Here is a 23,891-nt window from a genome sequence, read left to right on the forward strand (position 1 = left end):
ACACTGGTGGGACGCGAACAAGGGGACACAGGTCGAAACTGAGTACCCACATGAGCCACAGGGACGTTAGAAGGAACTTTTTGAGTGTCAGAGTAGTTAACGGATGGAATGCATTAGGCAGTGATGTGGTGGAGGCTGACTCCATACACAGTTTCAAATGTAGATCTGATAGAGCCTAGTAGGCTCAGGAATCTGTACACCTGTTGATTGACAGTTGAGAGGCGGGACCAAAGAGCCAAAGCTCAACCCCCCGCAAGCACAAATAGGTGAGTACATCACCAAGGTAATCCTGAGTGCATTCGATCCCTGGACCGTCGTTGTCCCTCAACCAACAACCACCACCAAGGCAAGCCAGCACCTGACCTTCACAACAATGGATCACGAACACCTGCTCTATTGTTGTTGACACGTGTTCAATGTAAATGTATTATGATATAAGCGGGGATGTAGCCGCTGATAACAAACTGTTGAATAACAGCTGTCGGAAACAGTTACCTCTGAGAAATCTTTCTCACTGCTAAGAAAATTTAATTATTATATGAGCTAAAAACTATTATATCAAGATTGAGATCAACCAGCTTCATTTCATGATAATTATTTTCAAAACACATATCATAAAAAACTATTTAGTTTATCATAACTAGGTCCCACCGAGACTCGAACTCGGATCTCTGGATTCAAAGTCCAGGGTGCTAACCATTACACCATGGGACCGTATACCTCACGTTAATCGTTTTGCCTATATATTGATTGTTTCTAGATTAATTAATGGTAATTAGTAATAGTATTAATACATTTTTTATTTTTGTTTTGCATATAACATCAGGGAGAACAGTTCACGAGGACTGACCACGTTGCGAGGATTGACAGATGGTCAGTACTAACTCATTTAATATTACAGTATACAACAGTCATTATCAAACTTTGTTTACCTTAGCATTTTGATCGCCCGATGTATAAATATCGCCTGTGACGTTATTACAATGCTTATCGCGCCACAATGAGAGATAAGAGTGACTAGGAAGAAATCTGGGTGAGGGGCGCTTCAGAGAGGGATGAGGGAGTTTTATTAGCCAGGGTGTGGCTAGGGGGGGGGCGGATAGTAGCTAGAGGAGCGGATAGTAGCCAGGGTGTGACTAGGGGGGGGCGGATAGTAGCTAGGATGTAGCTAGGGGGAGCGGATTGGGAAAATGTAGCAGCCAGAGTGTACTAGGGGCTCATGTAGACACACGAACCTCCACAAATTTCCTATTTTTGACTCTAAAGAAGGAGAATAATGGCTTCACTAGTATGTATAACTCCTGTCCCTAAAATTGTACATTACTCTTACGTTCTTTGCACACACATTCTTGTGAATAAAGATTAAGATTATGAGACAGAGAAAAGCTTTTCTGACAGTGTACCTCAGCCTGAACTACAGTTTACATTTATTTATTTTTATTTATTTTATTTATATATATACAAGAAGGTACATTGGGTTTGTGAGAATACATTGGATAGTACAGTAATTACATTCTTGTAAAGCCACTAGTACGCGCAGCGTTTCGGGCAGGAAACCGATTATTCATTCTTTGGGCAGTGGCCAGTGTGTGTAGGAATACTGTGGGGGGATTTGATTAAAATCTGGCGCTGTATTGCATTGTTTAATTCATGCGATAATAGGGCTGCGTCATTAGATGGTTCCCGCTTGTTAGATGGGGTTATTATGCCATTTTCTGCGTTTTTCTTCGTGGAAGTTGCGTTAATAAACATTGATCAAGCAGCAATTTGACTGAATAATTATCTTTGATAAGAAATAATTGTTTATTGAGTTGTCGCGCTGATAGGCCAAGAAATCTGTAATTAAATACGAATATTTTCATTACTAATAGTACTTAATATTACGGAATGATTATTTTTAAAATATATTATGAATCCATTTTCCGAAAATAACAGGACAGTACCTATAGCAACTATTTGATCTCATGTACAAAAATAGACTGTTGGACCCCCAAAAGATCGCGCTTTGTACAACCTGTTGCCCGTCCTCCTAAGGTTTCCCAACGTCAAGAAACTGTCGTACACTGAACCCTTATCCTAACCTACCAGAGCACCTAAAACAGAAAACGAGACAGTATGTCAATTTCGCGAGTCGCTCCCATTTTCTAGTGTGACGATTTTTAGCCTTGGGTAGAGTATACGTCAAAATACGACGTTCTATTAAGAGGACGGGCTACAGCATTACCTCAATTGGTGTGCTAAAGAACATAAACTATGGAGCATAAAGTAAAAAACCTAATCTGTCCAGGAGCTAAATTAGCAATCTTAGGCGAAATATACGTTATATTAGATCAAATGTTATACATATATGAGGAATAGTTTAGGCGAGTTTAGTTGTATGTGCACATGCGGAAAAAACACATGTGAAAAATAGAGAATGCTAAACGCGTTTTTCGCTTAAATCGTCTTTTTTCTACTTTGCTCTAATGAAGGCGATTTAAGCCGAAAACGCGTTTAGCATTCATTATTTTTCACATGTGGCTTTTCCGCGCGCGCGCCCACGCACACACACACACACACACACACACACACACACACACACACACACACACACACACACACACACACACACACACACACACACACACACACACACACACACACACACACACAACTTTAGAAACTTGTGTAAGGAATCTTTCAGAACATTATATACCACATATGTCAGACCAATCCTGGAGTATGCGGCTCCAGCATGCAGTCCATATCTAGTCAAGCATAAGACTAAACTGGAAAAGGTTCAAAGGTTTGCCACCAGACTAGTACCCGAGCTGAGAGGTATGAGCTACGAGGAGAGACTACGGGAATTGAACCTCACTTCGTTGGAAGACAGAAGAGTTAGAGGGGACATGATCACCACATTCAAGATTCTCAAGGGAATCGACAGGGTTGATAAAGACAGGCTATTTAACACAAGGGGCACACGCACAAGGGGACACAGGTGGAAACTGAGTGCCCAAATGAGCCACAGAGATATTAGAAAGAACTTTTTTAGTGTCAGAGTGGTTGACAAATGGAATGCATTAGGAAGTGATGTGGTGGAGGCTGACTCCATACACAGTTTCAAGTGTAGATATGATCGAGCCCAATAGGCTCAGGAACCTGTACACCTGTTGATTGACGGTTGAGAGGAGGGACCAAAGAGCCAGAGCTCAACCCCCGCGAGCACAACTAGGTGAGTACAACTAGGTGAGTACACACACACACACACACACACACACACACACACACACACACACACACACACACACACACACACACACACACACACACACACACCAGAAGTGACTCGAACCCATACTGCCAGGAGCACTCTGCAACTGGTGTACTGGACCCCTTAACCACTCGACCCCTGGGTCCTGTACACCAGTTGCAGAGTGCTCCTATCAGTATGAGTTCGAGTCACTTCTGGTGTGTGAGTTTTCAGTTGCATATAGTCCTGGGGACCATTCAGGCTTGTTCGCATCCAGTAGTACCCGGCCACGCGTGGCTGTGGCTCAGCAACGCACATGCGTTGCTGAGCCTTCCCTGTCCCCCAGTCCTCCCCACCATTTCCCCCTCACCCATCCCCTCGTCATCCCCACCATTCCCCTCTCCCTCATCCGATGCCTTCCCAAATGGTCTGATGTTCTCATCAGAAAATTGGTAACATAATGTGATCAGATGTTCCCATCACTGAAATATAAGAAAAACAGTTAAAAAATTGAAATGAAAATATGAAAAAATAAAAAATAAACTATATTCACAAAATGAACGGTATGGTAAACCACACAGCTCAATTCCAATGCAATTCACACAAAATAATTAAATCAAAATGAAAATAAATCAAAATCTATGAAAATTTAATTTATCAATGCAATCAGAAACATTGAAATGGAATTGTAACATATTTAGTATAGCATGTGTGTTGCTCTTACATGCAACAGAGGGCGCTGTTTTGCAAGAAAAGCATAGTTTTACCTGTCACAGGAGTGACATCTATATTTATACTTACGAAATGAACGGTATGGTAAACAACACAGCTCAATTCCAACACAATGTCACACAAAATAATTCAACAAAAAATAAAATAAAACGAAATCTATGAAAATAAAATTTATCAATGCAAACGGAAACATTGAAATGGAATTCTTGACATATTTAATATTAGCGTGCATGTTGCTATTATGTGCAACAGATGGGCGCTGTTTAAAAAAAAAACGCATGTTTTTACCTGTCAGAGGGATGGCATCTATATAGTAGACATATAAAAAGATGCGCCTTTTCGAATGCAACGTTGTGTCAAAATTTCAAAGCAATCGGTAAAGAGGTTTCGAAGAGTTTCTTCGAAGAGAAGACTTCACATGAAAAACACAGTTTTTCATAAAAAGCATGTTTTTTTAACGTCACAGACGGGACATCTATATATTATGTATATAAAAACCTGGCCGGATGTGAATGGAACGTTGTGTGAAAATTTCAAAGCAATCGGTGAAGAATTTTCGGAGATTAGCGGTTATGCGCAAACGAACATTTCCATTTTTATATATATAGATTATTGGTAATAGCAAATTTATTACTTTCATTTAAATCATGATGCATTGTTGTATAGTTATATATTTAATCAGCTGGAAAATATATTTAGGTAAAGATGTTGATGTCTGCTTTACTTGAATGCTTGCCTGTGGTTTACCTGTGGAAGATTTGTGGAGATTTTCAGCTCCCGCATCATGGCCTGGGCCAGGAGTGTCTGGTGATTTGTCTCAAGTCATTCGGTCAATACTGTCTGGGCAGTGAAGGACTCCACTAGGCCTGGGTGGTGAAGACTCCACTAGGCCTGGGTGGTGAAGGACTCCACTTGGCCTGGGTGGTGAAGACTCCACTAGGCCTGGGTGGTGAAGACTCCACTAGGCCTGGGTGGTGAAGACTCCACTAGGCCTGGGTGGTGAAGACTCCACTAGGCCTGGGTGGTGAAGACTCCACTAGGCCTGGGTGGTGAAGACTCCACTAGGCCTGGGTGGTGAAGGACTCCACTAGGCCTGGGTGGTGAAGGACTCCACTAGGCCTGGGTGGTGAAGGACTCCACTAGGCCTGGGTGGTGAAGGACTCCACTAGGCCTGGGTGGTGGAGGTCGTAGTAGTAGTTGTGCCGAAGGTGCAAACAGAGAACACTAATTGAACATCAAAGACTTTCGGTTCTTTAACCTTTTTCCACAAAATTGTTATCAAACAAATATGGAAATTTAAAAATAAGTAATTTGTTAAATTCATGAATAAAGCGGTTGATTAGTTGATGATATATATGTATATGCCTGCGGGCCGCTTCAAGTAACAGCTTTACCGATCAGGTTAACACCAGCTGAGCCAAGTCTTTAGTCAGGCATGAAGAGAAAAATGTATCGACATCGAGTTCATGTAAACTACAGATAAATAAAGATTTACTCCCCCAGCGACGGCCTCTGGCAGTCTTCCCCTCTACTGGACTGTAGCCAAATCCTCCTAGATTCCCACATCGGTCCCATGGTGTAATGGTTAGCACCCTGGACTTTGAATCCAGAGATCCGAGTTCGAGTCTCGGTGGGACCTGTGGTTGACCTTTAAGTCTGATAAATAATAAACCACGACCTTTATGGCCTCCTGTTAAATCACTCGAATCCTGTTGAAATGTCAAACACAAATGCTGGTGGAATATAATAAAATCTGAAGGAGGAAGAACCGAGTGAGAGTTGTCTCTGAGTTTCTCCATTATTATTGAATCTGTCTTGAATTATACCTTGAATTACAGCATGGTACATCCTGCAAGAAACATGTATTATGAGCACACTATACGTGTTTGTTTGCTTATTACATACACCAGCTGTGTAGAATGCCAAATAAGTGTCACTAGCACTCTTGCTTCACAGCTGACGCAAACACACACTTGCTTCCCTCTTGGCACTATTAAGAATCGCATTAATACAGTCATTTAGTGCTCCGCGTCACTAATACTCTGGCCTCATACTGACACAAACTCTGGCCGAATGGCGCTACAAACACTTGCTTCACAGTGACACTTCACGGACACAACAACCTCCTGTGTTGCTGTAAATGATGCACCATTCATTTACTTAACCTGAAAACCCCATTTCCAAAGATGCACTTTTGTGGAATGTTTAATTTACACTTAATTATGTTAATAACTTGATTTACATAATACAATTGAACTTATAGGTAATTTATGCCGTGTTTCGATTGTTTTGTCCTGAAGGAAAATAGTTTTACATTTTGTAAATATTAGATTGATTGATATTAATATGAATTGATTAGTGACTCGGAAATGTGAGAACTTCTAATGAAATTGTTTTGGGAGAAAGAATGGCATGATTGTTGAGTGTAAGAGATTGTTGACAACTGTGAAGCTCCCCGCTGAGCGTGATTTGTTTGTTTGGTTGTCAGATGTCCAGATACACACAGGTGTGTGTTGGGGGGGGGGGGGGTTGCTGTCTACTAAGCCGAGAGGGCCTCGCAGCTGAGTGGACAGCGCTCGGGGGAGGGGGTCGTAGCTCTAAGGGTCCGGGTTCGATTCCAGGTCGAGGCCGAGACATATTGGTAGAATTTCTTTCATCTTGATTCTTTTGTTCAACCAGCAGTAAACAGGTACCTGGGAGTTAGCCAACTGCTACGGGATGCTTCCTGGGGATGTGTGTGTGCGTGCGTTAGAGAGAAATATATAATAGAGGAAAAATGGATTAGTTAAAAAGGCGGAGTCCAAGAGCTAATAGCTCGATTCTGCACGCATAAATAGTAAATACAAAGAGTAAATACACAAACACATTCAAAGGATCAGGGAGTACCTAAGCAACAGAAGACTGCGAGTCACTGTGAGAGGTGAGGTCTCTAATTGGCGAGGCGTCCCCAGTGGAGTCCTGCAGGGACTCCACTGGACCTATCCTGTTCTTGATAGGTTCTTGGACCTATCCTGTTTTGATATATGTAAATGATCTTCCAGAGGGAAAACACTCGTTCCTCTCAATGTTTGCTGATGCAAAAATTATGAGGAGGATTGAGACCGGGGAAGACAGCAAGAGGCTACAAGACGACCAGGACAAACCAAAGGAATGGTCCAAAAATGGCTACTAAAATTCAACCCAAGTAAACGTAAGGTAATGAAACTAGTCGGAAGGAATAGGAGGCCAGACACAGGATACGAAATGGGAGACGAAGTCCTCCACGAAACGAACATGGAGAGAAAGATCTAGGAGTTGATATCACTCCGAACCTGTCTCCCAGAAGCCTACATCAAAATAGTAACATCAGTGACGTATGCAAGTCTTGCTAATATCAGAATTGCCTTTAGAAACGTACAAGGAATTATTCAGAACCTGTATGCCACATATGAGACCAATCCTGGAATATGCAGCCCCAGCATGGAATCCAAACTTGTCATACACAAGACGAAGCTGCAGAATGTTCCACTAGACGAGTCTCTGAACTAAGAGACATGAGTTACGAGGAAACGCTGCGTTAATTTTCCCCTCACGTTGCTCGAAGACAGAAGAGCTCAGGGGACATGATTACCACATACAAAATTATAAAAGGAATTGACAGGTTAGATAAGGACGGATTATTTAACACGAGTGGACAAGGGGACACAAGTGGAAGCTGAGTACCCAAATGAGCCACAAAAACATTAGAAATAATCTTTTCAGTCTCAGAATAGTTAACAAATGAAATGCACTAGGCAGTGATGTGGTGGAGGCAGACTCCATACACAGTTTCAAATGTAGATATGACAGAGCCCAGTAGGCTCAGGAACCAGTACACCAGTAGACGGACAATTGAGAGGCGGGACCAAAGAGCCAAAGTTCAACTATCGCAAGCATAACTAGGTGAGTACACACGCCTATTAAACAAACAACGTCCACACTAAGCGATGAGTGACGAACAAATACTCTCAAGGACTCAGTTACCCTCAATAATTTTCAATTAGTTAAAACAATTTTAGTTTGCTAGACTAAAATGTGTTGTTTGGGTCTCCTAATTAACTCTCAACGCACCCAAATATTAAGCGTTGCTCCGAAACTAGCCCAAACTTTCTACATAATTAGTAGATTTTCAACTTCTTTAATTGATTCCTAAACAAAATACAAATTTTCTCTAACATATGCTTCATCCTTTATCGAAATCGATGAAAACTTGCATGTTAATATTGTAGCCAACGACCTATGCGTTCTGGAGCACATCTGGACTTCCCTGATTCTATTTCCAACTATACTTCATAAGGTCGTCGTTCTATCATTGACGAGGCAAGCTGTGCGAGGCCCCACCACTACACCCTGGCGCCGCACGATACACTCAATTTACAAGAGTATCAGTAAGCAGTGTTCAATGGACAGTGTTTTACACTCAATTTTCAATCATAATTATAAATATGATTCTCGGTAATTATGTGATAATATCAAGTAATTATTGTAACGGTACACTGGCTTTACCACGTCATGGAAAAGAATTGCATCCTGGAGTGCTGTTGCACCCACAAGGGTCCCGAGGTTTATATTGAATCCAAACCGGCTTCCACTGAACCGTTTTACGTTCAGCACATAGGTTCGAACCCTCGTTAAGGCTCCTCTGGAATTGTTCTTTCATATATCACGTTAATGTGATTTCTCTGTGTACACTGGCTTGTTATCGTGTACACTGGCTTGTTATCGTGTACACTGGCTTGTTATCGTGTGCACTGGTTTGTTATCGTGTACACTGGCTTCTTATCGTGTGCACTGGTTTGTTATCGTGTGCACTGGTTTGTTATCGTGTACACTGGCTTCTTATCGTGTGCACTGGTTTGTTATCGTGTGCACTGGTTTGTTATCGTGTACACTGGCTTCTTATCGTGTACACTAGCCTGTTATCGTGTACACTGGCTTGTTATCGTGTACACCGGCTTGTTATCGTCGGATTACAAGTTCTTGAAATATTACATAATGTTGTTCCGAGGGCGTCCCGTAGCACAGTAGTCGACAGCTCACATCCGTATGGTCCAGGGTTCAATTCCCGATGTTTGCCAACGTTTCGCTACCTCCCTGATTGCTTCTGTTCACCTACCTAGCAGTAAATAGGTAACTCTGGGCTTAGAGAGCTGTTGTTGGCTGCATCCTGGGAAAGGTCAGTTCTTGGCTATGGAGGGACATGGATAACCTTGAGAGGCTCCTTGTCCCCCGACTTGGGTAAACACAGAGGCATGTTTGTCTGTTGAATTGCCGTAGTATCTATAATTAGGTGTTGTGGTGTAGGTGTTGTGGTTTAGGTGTTGTGGTGTAGGTGGTGTGGTGTAGGTGGTGTGGTGTAGGGGGTGGGGTGTAGGTGGTGTGGTGTAGGTGGTGTGGTGTTGGTGGTGTGGTGTAGGTGGTGTGGTGTAGGTGGTGGGGTGTAGGTGGTGTGGTGTAGGGGGTGTGGTGTAGGTGGTGGGGTGTAGGTGGTGTGGTGTAGGGGGTGTGGTGTAGGTGGTGGGGTGTAGGTGGTGTGGTGTAGGGGGTGGGGTGTAGGTGGTGTGGTGTAGGTGGTGTGGTGTTGGTGGTGTGGTGTAGGTGGTGTGGTGTAGGGGGTGTGGTGTAGGAGGTGTGGTGTAGGTGGTGTGGTGTAGGGGGTGTGGTGTAAGGGGTGTGGTGTAGGTGTTGTGGTGTAGGTGTTGTGGTGTTGGTGGTGTGGTGTAGGGTGTGTCGTGTAGGTGGTGTGGTGTTGGTGGTGTGGTGTAGGTGGTGGGGTGTTGGTGGTGTGGTGTAGGTGGTGTCGTGTAGGTGTTGTCGTGTAGGTGGTGTGGTGTAGGTGGTGTCGTGTAGATGGTGTCGTGTAGGTGGTGTCTTGTAGGGGGTGTCGTGTAGGTGGTGTCGTGTAGGGGGTGTCGTGTAGGTGGTGGGGTGTTGGTGGTGTGGTGTAGGTGGTGTGGTGTAGGTGGTGTCGTGTAGGTGGTGTCGTGTAGGTGGTGTCGTGTAGGTGGTGTCGTGTAGGGGGTGTCTTGTAGGGAGTGTCGTGTAGAGGGTGTCGTGTAGGTGGTGTCGTGTAGGGGGTGTCGTGTAGGTGGTGTCGTGTAGGTGGTGTCGTGTAGGGGGTGTCGTGTAGGGGGTGTCGTGTAGGTGGTGTCTTGTAGGGGGTGTCGTGTAGGTGGTGTCGTGTAGGGGGTGTCGTGTAGGGGTGTCGTGTAGGGGGTGTCGTGTAGGGGGTGTCGTGTAGGGGGTGTCGTGTAGAGGGTGTCGGGTAAGGGGTGTCGTGTAGGTGGTGTCGTGTAGGGGGTGTCTTGTAGGGGGTGTCGTGTAGAGGGTGTCGTGTAGGTGGTGTCGTGTAGGGGGTGTCGTGTAGGGGGTGTCGTGTAGGGGGTGTCGTGTAGGGGGTGTCGTGTAAGGGGTGTCGTGTAGTGGGTGTCGTGTAAGTGGTGTCGTGTAGTGGGTGTCGTGTAGGTGGTGTCGTGTAGGGGGTGTCGTGTAGGGGGTGTCGTGTAGGGGGTGTCGTGTAGGTGGTGTGGTGTAGGTGGTGTCGTGTAGGGGGTGTCGTGTAGGTGGTGTCGTGTAGAGGGTGTCGTGTAAGTGGTGTCGTGTAGTGGGTGTCGTGTAGGTGGTGTCGTGTAGGTGGTGTCGTGTAGGGGGTGTGGTGTAGGTGGTGTGGTGTAGGTGGTGTGGTGTAGGTGGTGTGGTGTAGGTGGTGTGGTGTAGGTGGTGTGGTGTAGGGGGTGTGGTGTAGGGGCTGTCGTGTAAGGGGTGGGAGCAGCGCTGGTTTATGGCTCGTCTCCTTGAGAGGTTTATGAGACATGATATCACACACGGCCTCTTGGTTCACCACTCCTCGCCCCGCGGCCCGCCCCACGTGGTGTACTCTCGCGTCGCAACACCTACATGGTGTACCCTCCCCCCCCCCTGACCCATCCCGCAGGTGCCCGACCACCTCCCCCAAACACACAAAGCCCCCCCCCCTCCTCCCACACAAATAGCCCCCCCCCCCCCCAACCTACCCACTACATATATCAACGACCCTAAAATGAGCGCCACCTTTTAGTCATGGAGCAATGTTTGTTATCAGTGGGTCATCGTTTTATTGCGCATGGGAGTCGTTATTTGTCGTGTTCCTGTTCCCACCTAGTTGTGCTTGCGGGGGTGGGGGGGGGGGAGGTTTAGGTGCGGCTTTTTGGTCCCGCTTCTCAACAATCAATCAACTGGTGTACAGGTTACTGAGCCAATTGGGCTCTATCATATCTACATTTGAAACTGTACTCACCTAATTGTACTCACCTAGTTGTGTTTGCGGGGGTTGAACTCTGGCTCTTTGGTCCCGTCTCTCAACCGTCAATCAACTGGTGTACAGATTCCTGAGCCTACTGGGCTCTATCATATCTACATTTGAAACTGTGTATTGAGTCAGCCTCCACCACATCACTTCCTAGTGCATTCCATTTACTAACTACTCTGACACTGAAAGCGTTCTTTCTAATGTCCCTGTGGCTCATTTGGGTACTCAGCTTCCACCTGTGTTCCCTTGTGCGTGTGTTAAATAATGTCTATATCAACCCTATCAATTCCGTGATAATTTTGTATATGGTAATCATATCTCCCCGAAATCTTCTGTCTTTCAACGACGGGAGATGCAGTTTACGTAGCCTTTCTTCATAAGTCATGCCTCTTAGTTCTGGGACTAGTATAGTGGCATACCATTCAACCTTCTCCTGCTTGTTAAGCTTGACAAGGTATGGATTCTAAGCTGGAGCTGCATACTCCAGAATTGGTCTTGCATATGTGGTATACAAGGTTCTAAATGATTCCTTTCATAAATTTCAAAAGGCAGTTCTGATGTTAAAATCAGAAGGCAGCTCTGCTCCTGCTCTTAAAAAAAAAGGCAGTTCTGACCCTTAAAATCTTACGTTATGATGCGAGTGCAAAATGGGGGAATCTCTTAAGAACAGTATCTACATTTTACAAATACTGTGAGGCAAAATTTGCCATCCCTGATCCCATGCAGAGGATGTGTTACACAGCTCTTTTTCTCAGATGTTCTGCTACTTTTTTTCGCACAATCTTCAACATCACCTTGCCTGATATGCAAGCTAGGGACACTGGTCTGTAGTTCAGTGCCACCTGTCTGTCACCCTTCTTGTGTATCGGGACTACAGTAGCCGTCTTCCAAATTATTGAGACTTTACCTATTTCCAGTGACAGGGACTGCGTATGAGAGAGTTGTTGTGGTTGTTTTCTTGTTCGTGACTGTCAGCGGTCGTCGTTTTCCTGTCCATTGGTGTCAGTAATCATCGTTTTTCTACGCACAGTAGTCAGCAATCGTCGTGTCATGCCCATGAGAGTCGCTATAGCCTGATCAGTTGAGAGGACGGGATACTGTGTCGTCTCACACTGAACCAGGTATGTCGAGATAATATACTCCTAATCTGAGTTAATTTACATTGTCCAGAGAGTAAAATGTTCAAAGCTACACAGAAAATGGAGTCCAACCTTCGCAATATCTTAAGAATAAATGACTCAAAGCTCGACTGAAGGCGGGAGAGCCTGCCGAGTGTGGCTAAGATATTGAACTCTGAGCACAATGAAGCCAGCTTGGAGAGTGTGTGTAAGAAGCACCTCCGTGTGAGCCAGCTGTGAGGCGGGCCTCCACGAGTGGCGCTGTGAATACAAATTACTCTGAAGGAGAGAAAAATGCTTATTACCTACCGTGTTCTAGCGAGAATGTTAATTGAGGTGAACTACGAGAGCAGTCGGTGACTCTGTACTTCAGGGAAACATGACTATAGAGCCTGAGAGCAGTCGGTGACTCTGTACTTCAGGGAAACATGACTATAGAGACTGAGAGCAGTCGGTGACTCTGTACTTCAGGAATAACATGACTACAGAGCATTAGAGCGGTCGGTGACTCTGTACTTCAGGAAAAACTTGACTACAGACCATTAGAGCAGTCGGTGACTCTGTACGTCAGGGAAACATGACTACAGAGCATTAGAGCAGTCGGTGACTCTGTACGTCAGGGAAACTTGACTACAGACCATTAGAGCAGTCGGTGACTCTATACGTCAGGGAAACTTGACTACAGACCATTAGAGCAGTCGGTGACTCTGTACTTCAGGAAAAAACATGACTACAGAGCATTAGAGCAGTCAGTGACTCTGTACTTCAGGAAAAACATGACTACAGAGCATTAGAGCGGTCGGTGACTCTGTACTTCAGGAAAAACATGAATACAGAGCATTAGAGCATTCAGTGACTCTGTACTTCAGGAAAAAACATGACTACAGAGCATTAGAGCAGTCAGTGACTCTGTACTTCAGGAAAAACATGACTACAGAGCATTAGAGCGGTCGGTGACTCTGTACTTCAGGAAAAACATGAATACAGAGCATTAGAGCATTCAGTGACTCTGTACTTCAGGAAAAACATGACTACAGAGCATTAGAGCAGTCAGTGACTCTGTCCTTCAGGAAAAAACATGACTACAGAGCATTAGAGCGGTCAGTGACTCTGTACTCAAGGATAACGGGACCATTAATGAGACAGCCAGAGCAGCCGTGGACACGACCACAGGGAGAAGTCACCCGGTGTGCAGGTGCCAGTTGTAAGACACATAAATGAACCCAAGAACAATTTCGTCAGTATAAGAAGTGTTTGTGCACTTTGGCAGTGGCACTTGGCTAAGTGCCAATTGTGCTCGGGTGTGTGTGTGGCACTGCATAATAAGAGGAGGATATGAGGGAACTAAAGAGGTAACAATGAGGTTTGAAACGAGGGGAAAATAGTTACGATAAATGTTAAACAATAGGCTCAAATTAGACAAAATAGTTGTAGGCCTACTGTAAAATTTAAGAGCACACATCTTATCTATTATAAAATGGCCGGTTTTCTCTTCATTGCCATATCAGTTTATGGCAACATTGATTTATTGCATCTTTGCCATGAAAAGCGTCATCAATACCTTCAGAGGAATGTTGATGTGAGGAGAGGTATGAGGAAGTGTGCTGGGGTGAACCAGGAGTGTTGTGGAGCTCTCCTCGTGCGGGACACTCCCGTGTGCTCCATCATCTCCCCTTGTCAGCCACACATGTTGGACATGGGTGTTTTAATTTCCCCTGCTGTGTGTGTGTGTGTGTGTGTGTGTGTGTGTGTGTGTGTGTGTGTGTGTGTGTGTGTGTGTGTGTGTGTGTGTGTGTGTGTGTGTGTGGGTGTGTTTGTGTGTGTGTGTGTATTTATGTAGTTGTATTCACCTAGTTGTGCTTGCGGGGGTTGAGCTTTGCTCTTTTGGCCCGCATCTCAACTGTCAATCAGTCAACTGTTAGTAACTATCTAATTTCCTCCCCCCCCCCCACACACACACAAGACTCGGGGGAGCCGGTGGCCAAACGGACAGCACGCTGTACACGTGATCCTGTGGTCCCGGGTTCGATCCCGGGCGCCGGCGAGAAAACGATGGGCAGAGTTTTTTTTTCACCCTATGCCCCTGTTACGTAGCAGTAAATAGGTACCTGGGAATTAGTCAGCTGTCACGGGCTGCTTCCTGGGAAATGTGTGTGTGTGTGTGTGTGTGTGTTGTGGGGAAATACAAAAAAAGTAGTAGTAGAAACAGTTGATTGACAGTTGAGAGGCAGCCCGAAAGAGCAGAACTCAACCCCCGCAAGCACAACTAGGTGAATACAAGAAGCATTCCGTAGCAGTTGTCTAACTCCCAGGTACCTATTTAGGTAACAGGAACAGCAGGGTGAAAGAAACTATGCACATCTGTTTCCGCCGGCGGCCGGGATCCCTGGGATTACGAGTCCCAAGCGCTGTTCATTCAGCCACGGCCCCTGTAAAATACAACCTAGGTCCCACCGAGACTCGAACTCGGATCTCTGGATTCAAAGTCCAGGGTGCTAACCATTACACCATGGGACCGCGGACTGTGTGTGTGTGTGTGTATTCACTTAGTTGTATTCACCTAGTTGTGTTTGCGGGGGTTGAACTCTGCTCTTTTGGCCCGCCTCTCAACTGTCAATCAACTGGTACTAACTCCTAACTATTTATTACCCCCCCTCCCCCGGAAGCAGCCCGTAACAGCTGTCTAACTCCCAGGTACCTATTTACTGCTAGGTAACAGGGGCATCAGGATGAAATAAACTGCCCATTTGTCTCTTCCTAGTCCGGGAATCGAACCCGGGCTACAGGATTACGAGTCCCGCGCGCTGTCTACTCAGCTTCATGACCCTGTGTGTACTCACCTAATTGTGCTTGCGGGGGTTGAGCTCTGGCTCTTTGGTCCCGCCTCTCAACCGTCAATCAACTGGTGTACAGATTCCTGAGCCTATTGGGCTCTATCATATCTACATTTGAAACTGTGTATGGAGTCAGCCTCCACCACATCACTTCCTAATGCATTCCATTTACTAACTACTCTGACACTGAAAAAGTTCTTTCTAACGTCTCTGTGGCTCATTTGGGTACTCAGCTTCCACCTGTGTCCCCTTGTTCGCGTCCCACCAGTGTTGAATAGTTCATCCTTGTTTACCCGGTCGATCCCCCTGAGGATTTTGTAGGTTGTGATCATGTCCCCCCTTACTCTTCTGTCTTCCAGTGTCGTGAGGTGCATTTCCCGCAGCCTGTGTGTGTGTGTGTGTGTGTGTGTGTGTGTGTGTGTGTGTGTGTGTGTGTGTGTGTGTGTGTGTGTGTGTGTGTGTGTGTGTGTGTGTGTGTGTGTGTGCGCGCGCGCGCGCGCGGGGAGGTCTGTTTGAAAAGATATGTGTCTCTGTGTCTATATTTTTCCATGATTGTATATGTGTATGTTTACGAACGAGCTTGTTTGTGTGTGTGCGCGCTTTGAGAGCGTGTATATATATGCCTGACAGCGCTTGTGTACGAATACGTATGTGTTTGTAAGTCTTATACTTGGGCACGCCTCTTGCTGGCGTGCGTGTGAATAAGAGTCAACACTTGCATCATTATGAAGACAATGACACACTTTACTGTGCCAAGCTCTTCAGAGCTTCCCACTAAATTACTGTAATCTTTCTCTTGCCATTATGTAAGATACTCCGTATATAGTGACCGGAATCCTTGCAGGCTCGCAGGGATTTTTATCGACTCTTTTTTTTTTACATGCCAGAAGGATAACGCTGAATATCGATATGAAGGATAACCCTTGATATCGCCATCAGTGTTGTTAAGATCATATTACTCCATATATTCGGATATATCTTAAACTGAAATCACTCACAAAGGTCTGAAAACATCAGTATAAAAAAAGGGTTTTTGTTTAAATATGATACCTACATGTATTGGCAGTACAAAATGTCCATTAGACAGAAGGACATAGTAATTGCCAGGGTCAGGTTGGGCTCAAGTTACCTGTGGCATGTGCCATGCAATTATAAAGCAACAGCCTGGTGGACCACGTTATCACAAGTCTACACTGATCTACACCTACACTGCTCCATTCTCTACACTGATCTACACCTACACTGCTCCATTCTCTACACTGATCTACACCTACACTGCTTCATTCTCTACACTGATCTACACCTACACTGCTTCATTCTCTACACTGACGCATTCTCTACACTGGCTACAGGTGACGCATCTCCCAATCCTGAGCACCACAGGTGCAAACTCTGTGTGCAGGATCTGGGTCATGATCTCACACACTGTATTATTCAGTGTCAAATCAGAAACCCTTCTGCCCTGCCAGTGTGAGGTTCCTGGCGCTGTGGTAATGATCACCTTCATAAAAGCTATTAGAATGTAATAACGCAGTCTTTTTATTGACAAATATAATCAGGTATTACGTTGTCTAAATTAGTCATTAGGATTCAGTCCCACACACATAAACAAAACAAATAATATATTAGTAATTAAAAAAATAATTGCGCGACAAATAAATTTACCCCTATTGAAAAGCTAATAACATTTCAGCGACAAAAATAACAACCTAGGTCCCACCGAGACTCGAACTCGGATCTCTGGATTCAAAGTCCAGGGTGCTAACCATTACACCATGGGACCGCGACGGGACGTGGGGTCTTTCTCGACAAGAACGATCGCTGAGATTTCCTGTGAATGTTCTCGTCTGAGTCTCAAGACGGCGTTAATTAGTCTCTAACTCTTATGTTACGTTACCTTCCTTTATAGACTCGCTAATGCTACATCTTTCAGTTATATTTGTATGTGAGAAAAGTACTAGGACCAAAAGGTGGGGATCTTGCACTGTAAACCGTGTGTGTGTGTGTGTGTGTGTGTGTGTGTGTGTGTGTGTGTGTGTGTGTGTGTGTGTGTGTGTGTGTGTGTGTGTGTGTGAATCACGTCTATGTGTTAAGTTTGGCCGCATCCTGATACACGGATATACATTCTCCACTGATCTACATTTACACTGCTCCATTCTCTACACTGATCTACACTTACACTGCTCCATTCTTTACACTGATCTACACCTACACTGCTTCATTCTCTACACTGATCTACACTTACACTGCTCCATTCTTTACACTGATCTACACCTACACTGCTTCATTCTCTACACTGATCTACACCTACACTGCTCCATTCTCTACACTGATCTACACTTACACTGCTCCATTCTTTACACTGATCTACACCTACACTGCTTCATTCTCTACACTGATCTACACTAATAAACTCGTGAGGTGCAGCTAAAACAATAATACATTATCCAAAGCGTGAAATAAATTTGTTAAGAAATTAATAAATTGAAGTGATTGCATTAATAAAATAGTCACTTAGAAGGGTTGTGGGTGTAGACACAGGAGGGGTGACTGTTGTCGACACAGGAGAGTGACAGTTGTCGACACAGAAGAGTGACAGTTGTCGAGACAGAAGAGTGACAGTTGTCGACACAGAAGAGTGACAGTTGTCGACACAGGAGGGTGACAATTGTCGACACAGGAGGGGTGACTGTTGTCGACACAGGAGAGTGACAGTTGTCGACACAGAAGAGTGACAGTTGTCGACACAGAAGAGTGACAGTTGTCGACACAGAAGAGTGACAGTTGTCGACACAGAAGAATGACAGTTGTCGACACAGAAGAGTGACAGTTGTCGACACAGAAGAATGACAGTTGTCGAGACAGAAGAGTGACAGTTGTCGACACAGAAGAGTGACAGTTGTCGACACAGAAGAGTGACAGTTGTCGACACAGGGTAACAGATATCGAAGCAGGAGGATAACAGGATTTATTTACACATGACAACGGGCGAATAATGACAAATATCAAGTTTGATTTACATCTGTATCGTAGACAACACGTGTGAACGCACGCACTCACGCACTCACGTGTACATGTACTTACCTATTCGCGCTTGCGAGGACCAGCTCTCGCGACCCGCCTCCTACGCCTCAGTAGACCTGCGTAACTACACCAGACACGCTTTGATAGCTCTGCTTTTGCCCTTGGTCAAGGGGACTTGCCTCACTCTCTCCTGGTTGATGTCATTCGTTTGCCCAGCACAATAGAAAGTTGTTTTCACATATTCACACATTAAAACATTGCTTGTAACCATGATATATATGGGCTTCAGCCTACAATTTAGACTTATTGTCTTGTGTATGACCCTCTGTCCTGTGTGACAGTGAATACCAGCATTATCCTCACTTTAATAAGACTTTATTGAACTCCTCAGATTAGGTAAAATTGTAATTAATTTTGTCAATAAAGATTTAATAATAATAATAGTTCGTTTGCCGTTCGAACTTGAAATGAGCTCATTCCTTCTTCCTATCCGGCAAAACAGGTTGCCTCTTTTTGCACCTCTTAAAATTTTGTACTCTGTGATCATGTCTCCATTAGGTTTTTTTTTTTTTGAGTGATGTTAAGTTGGGCTTTATTAGCTAGTCCTCGAAGGAAAGATATTGTGTGTGTGTGTATTTACTGTTTGTGCCTACAGAATCGAGCTCTTGGACCCCCGCCTTTCTAACCAATCTGTTTTTTTTTCATTGTATTCACCTACTTGTATTTTTTTTTATCTTCATTTAATAAACAATATAAATCATATATACATAAATTTTACAAGGCAACACTACATTACATATACAGTAGTATAATTCTCAGTAAACAAGTGTTTCATTATCACAGAGCATCACCTAGTTGTCACCTAGTCACTTAACTGTATTCACCTAGTTGTGCTTGCGAGGGTTGAGCTATGCTCTTTCGGCCCGCCTCGCAACTGTTACTAATACTAATTTTGTCACACACACACACACACACACACACACACACACACACACACACACACACACACACACACACACACACACACACACACACACACACACACACACACACACACCACACACACACACCACACACACACACACACACACACACACACACCACATACACACACACACACACACACACACACACACACACACACACACAGGGTATAGACCAGATGATCTCCCAGAGGGTATAGACTCGTTTCTCTCAATGTTTGCTGATGATGCAAAAATTATGAGGAGGATTGAAACAGAGGATGATAGTAGGAGGCTACAAGATGACCTAGACAGACGGAGTGAATAGTCCAACAAATGGCTGGTAAAGTTCAACCCGAGTAAATGCAAAGTAATGAAACTAGGCCGTGGAAACAGAAGGCCAGACACAGGATACAGAGTAGGAGATGAAGTACTTAATGAAATGGACAGACAGAAAGATCTAAGATATATCACACCAAACCTGTCTCCTGAAGCCCACATAAAAAGAATAACATCTGCGGCATATGCAAGGCTGGTTAACATCAGAACAGCCTTCACGAATCTGTGTAAGGAATCATTCAGAATCTTGTATACCACATATGTAAGACCAATCCTGGAGTATGCAGCCCCAGCATGGAGCCCGTACCTTGTCAAGCACAAGACGAAGCTGGAAAAAATTCAAAGGAATGCCACTAGACTAGTCCCAGAACTAAGAGGCATGAGTTACGAGGAAAGGCTGCGGGAAATGTACCTTACGACACTGGAAGACAGAAGAGAAAGGAGAGACATGATCACAACTTACAAAATCTTCAGGGGAATCTACGGGGTAGACAAGGATAAACTATTCAACACTGGTTTGACGCGAACAAGGGGACACAGGTCGAAACTGAGTACCCAAATGAGCCACAGGGACGTTAGAAAGAACTTTTTCAGTGTCAGAGTAGTTAACAGATGGAATGCATTAGACAGTGATGTGGTGGAGGCTGACTCCATACACAGTTTCAAGTGTAGATATGACAGAGCCCAGTAGGCTCAGGAATTTGTACACCAGTTGATTGACGGTTGAGAGGCGGGACCAAAGAGTCAAGGCTCAACCCCCGCAAGCACAAATAAGTGAGTACACACTCACGCGCGCGCGTCCCCGGGAAGCAGCCCGTAGCAGCTGTCTAACTCCCAGGTACCTATTTACTGCTAGGTGAACAGCGGCATCAGGGTGAAGGAAACTCTGCCCATCTGTTTCCGCCGGCTGCGGGATCGAACCCCAGTCCCTAGGTCAACGAGTCTAGAGCCCTGTCCACTCAGCCACCAGCCACCCATTGTGTCTGTATATATGCTCACCTAGTTGTGCTTGCCCCCCCTCCCCCCCCCCCCGCAAGCATAACTAGGTGAGTTGAGCTCTGGCTCTTTGGTCCCGCCTCTCAACTGCAAATCAACTGGTGTACAGATTCCTGAGTCCTATATACATTTGAAACTGTGTATGGAGTCAGCCTCCACCACATCATAGCTTAATGCATTCTACCTGTTATCAACTACTCTGACACTGAAAAAAAAATCTAATGTGTCTATGGCTCATTTGGATTCTTGTTATATTATACGGTTCTCCTTGAGAACACATTAAAACACCTTAAACACCTTAAACACCTTAAAACACATTTGTTTTATTATTGTTCAACCGTGTGTTTATGATGCGACCCAAGGAAAAGTAATCATTATTTTAAATCGCTCACCCAATATAGCTATGTAGCACTTAGAGGAGATATGAAGAGACCCAAGGAACTGGAATATGAGAAGAGACAAAGATCTGAGATATTTGGTACATATCTAAAGAACGGGACCGGGCAAACTGGACAATTGGTGACAATAAACAAGAATAAATGATAATATTACTTTACATTCGTCCTCTGTCATACATTGCAATATTATCATCACATATGACCATGTATCGCCGAGTTTTGCTCCTACTTCGGTACTCTCTTGTGTTGTCAACAGAGCCTGGTGGCAGCCTCTACACACGCTCATCTCCTGTCATAAGACCTCCCGCATCTCCTTAATCCATCAATCCTTATCTACTCCCATGTCCCTATCTACTCCCCTTCCCTACATCCTCACAAGACTTAAGCGCTTCTCTTTGCCCATTTCTCTACCCATCTTGACTCAACTGGACAGTCTCTTCAGTCTGTCTGTCTGTCTCTCCTCTTTCTCCCCTTTCCCCTGCCTCTCCCCTCTCCTTGTCTCTGTTCCTCTCGCCCTTGTCTCCCCTCAGTACACGCTTCATTACAAAAACATGAACTTGCCACACACGCGCAGTCTTCCTAAAGAACTCGTGTTTATTACAGTTACCGTGAGGCCTCTGTCGAGTCCCGTTCTCTTTACCGTTGCCGGCCGCCGGTCACAATATGAGCGCCAGATATGACAGTCGACTTTATGAAAGCTCGAGGATATCAACTTTATTGACTCTCTGTCTCTCAGCTAATGTCTTTTGTTCGTCTTTATCTTTTCTTTATTCATATTTATGAATCTTTTCATAGAATCTTTTCAGAGGGGGGAGAATCTCTCTCTCTCTCTCTCTTCTCTCTCCTCTCTCTCTTCTCTCTCTCTCTCTCTCTCTCTCTCTCTCTCTCTCTCTCTCTCTCTCTCTCTCTCTCTCTCTCTCTCTCTCTCTCTCTCTCTCTGTCTCTCTCTCTCTCTCTCTCTCTCTCTCTCTCTGTCTCTCTCTCTCTCTCTCTCTCTCTCTCTCTCTCTCTCTCTCTCTCTCTCTGTCTCTCTCTCTCTCTCTCTCTCTCTCTCTCTCTGTCTCTCTCTCTCTCTCTCTCTCTCTCTCCTCTCTCTCTCTCTCTCTCTCTCTCTCTCTGGAGAATACATTTATTAACAGCACTATATTACTATTTATTTAACAGCCTATCCGCGTATTTTTTCACCTTTTGCAAATATATGTTTTTCTTGTACTCGTAACATCGTAACTCAGATAACTGGGAGTTAGACAACTGTTTGGTTGAGCGGACTCCATATAAACTGGAGTCTTTTGCCTGACACCGAAGAGTTGGCATCACCTTCTTGAGTTTCAGCTTCACTGCCTCCTGCTCTCAGTAACTCATGTGCATCGTCGTCAAGAAGTATCTCATAATACTTGCTGAGTTGCTTCCTGCAGCGGCGCCCTGCTGCCTTCCGCAGCGCCGCCCTGTTCAGTGCTTATCAAACGACTGAACTTGAATATTCTTTGCTGCAATCCGTCCGTTCCACCTCTTCCATCCGTCAACCATCTTGTGGAAGGGGTTACTGTCCCCATGCCTTTCTGTTCAGTTATGCAAGAACTGTCTGTGGAACTGTATTTTAAACTCGGACTCTTATTTTGTATTTTCCGTGATTTATACATTGTTGAGTAGACAAACTTGCCTTTGCAATAACCATATCTGTAGAAGAACTGTTTTTTAAAGTCGGGGCTCGTTAATATTGGGAAGAAAGGTTTTGATAAGGATGCTAGCTGACACTTAGTATCAATGGGTGTAGGATATAAACATTCGTCCATGATGCTGAACTCATTTATTTGTCTGTCTACTGTTATTTGGCATTTAGCGTGCTGCTCAGTTCCCTGTCAGTACACCTTCACTGTACAATAAATAGTACTTTCACTGTACAATTACTGGTACTTAAAACTCTATTGAAGATGAATCGACTTTGCTGTGAAGCTGGAGCGCGAATACCAAATCAGTCATCAACCTACTGAACGTGATTCTCAGTCACGTTCAGTATCGATCGTGATATTGAACGTGATTCTCAGACGTCTTGAAAATCCATCAAACTAGATACCTAGAGTCCGGGGTGTTCAGATAATCTCTCCGAACACTCTTGCTTAAGAATGTCCTGTACTCCTAACTATCGACCTGTCCGCCAATATGACGCTGACTTCCTGATTTCAAGTTGTTGTAACTTGTTTAATTAGTGGTTGTATATTTCATATAAATATTCATAAACAACAACCCAAGCACAGGTAAGTGTACAAGCACATAGTTCACCGCTCAGTAACAGGACATAAACTCATATCAACCTACATTATTCAGTCAAGTTATCGTATATGCAAAGTGGACTGAGACGCCTATCTGCATGAGGTCCGAAGTGGTTTTGCAATACTTGCTGAATATGCATTACCAGTTAACATGCAATAACAAAAAGTTGGTTTATATATGGATCGGCTGCACACAGTCATCGATGCTATCGTCTCATGCCTGCAGCTTCGTTGGGTACAAGTCTTCAGTGTTCTGTGTTGTGTTTTGTGTCGTGTTCAGTGGGAAACGTTGAAAACGTTGTTGCAGCGCCGGTTAAAAATTGGGCGAAAAGCTTTACAAGATTGTTACTTGCTTTGCTAAATGTGTTCCGGGGTTCAGTTCCTGAGCCAATTATGTCTCTCTTTAACTTCTTCCACTACTGCCCACAGGATGGGTATGGGGTCCACTACCGCCCACAGGATGGGTATGGGGTCCACTACCGCCCAAAGGATGGGTATGGGGTCCACTACCGCCCACAGGATGGGTATGGGGTCCACTACCGCCCACAGGATGGGTATGGGGTCCACTACCGCCCACAGGATGAGTATGGGGTCCACTACTACCCACAGGATGGGTATGGGGTCCACTACCGCCCACAGGATGGGTATGGGGTCCACTACCGCCCACAGGATGGGTATGG

General features: G+C 44.7%; 4 non-coding genes across 4 annotated transcripts; 1 reads left to right on the plus strand and 3 right to left on the minus strand.

Moving 5' to 3' along the window:
- Positions 1-642: 642 nt before the first annotated feature.
- Positions 643-714, minus strand: TRNAQ-UUG (transfer RNA glutamine (anticodon UUG)). Its single transcript has one exon. It is a non-coding gene; the product is annotated as a tRNA-Gln (tRNA).
- A 4,817-nt stretch (positions 715-5,531) lies between these two features.
- On the plus strand, positions 5,532-5,603 carry TRNAQ-UUG (transfer RNA glutamine (anticodon UUG)). Its single transcript has one exon. It is a non-coding gene; the product is annotated as a tRNA-Gln (tRNA).
- Positions 5,604-14,833: 9,230 nt separating this feature from the next.
- On the minus strand, positions 14,834-14,905 carry TRNAQ-UUG (transfer RNA glutamine (anticodon UUG)). The gene has a single exon. It is a non-coding gene; the product is annotated as a tRNA-Gln (tRNA).
- A 2,028-nt stretch (positions 14,906-16,933) lies between these two features.
- On the minus strand, positions 16,934-17,005 carry TRNAQ-UUG (transfer RNA glutamine (anticodon UUG)). Its single transcript has one exon. It is a non-coding gene; the product is annotated as a tRNA-Gln (tRNA).
- Between the last annotated feature and the right edge of the window lie 6,886 nt (positions 17,006-23,891).

This window comes from Procambarus clarkii, chromosome 29, assembly GCF_040958095.1.
Source record: "Procambarus clarkii isolate CNS0578487 chromosome 29, FALCON_Pclarkii_2.0, whole genome shotgun sequence".
NCBI lineage: Eukaryota > Metazoa > Arthropoda > Malacostraca > Decapoda > Cambaridae > Procambarus > Procambarus clarkii.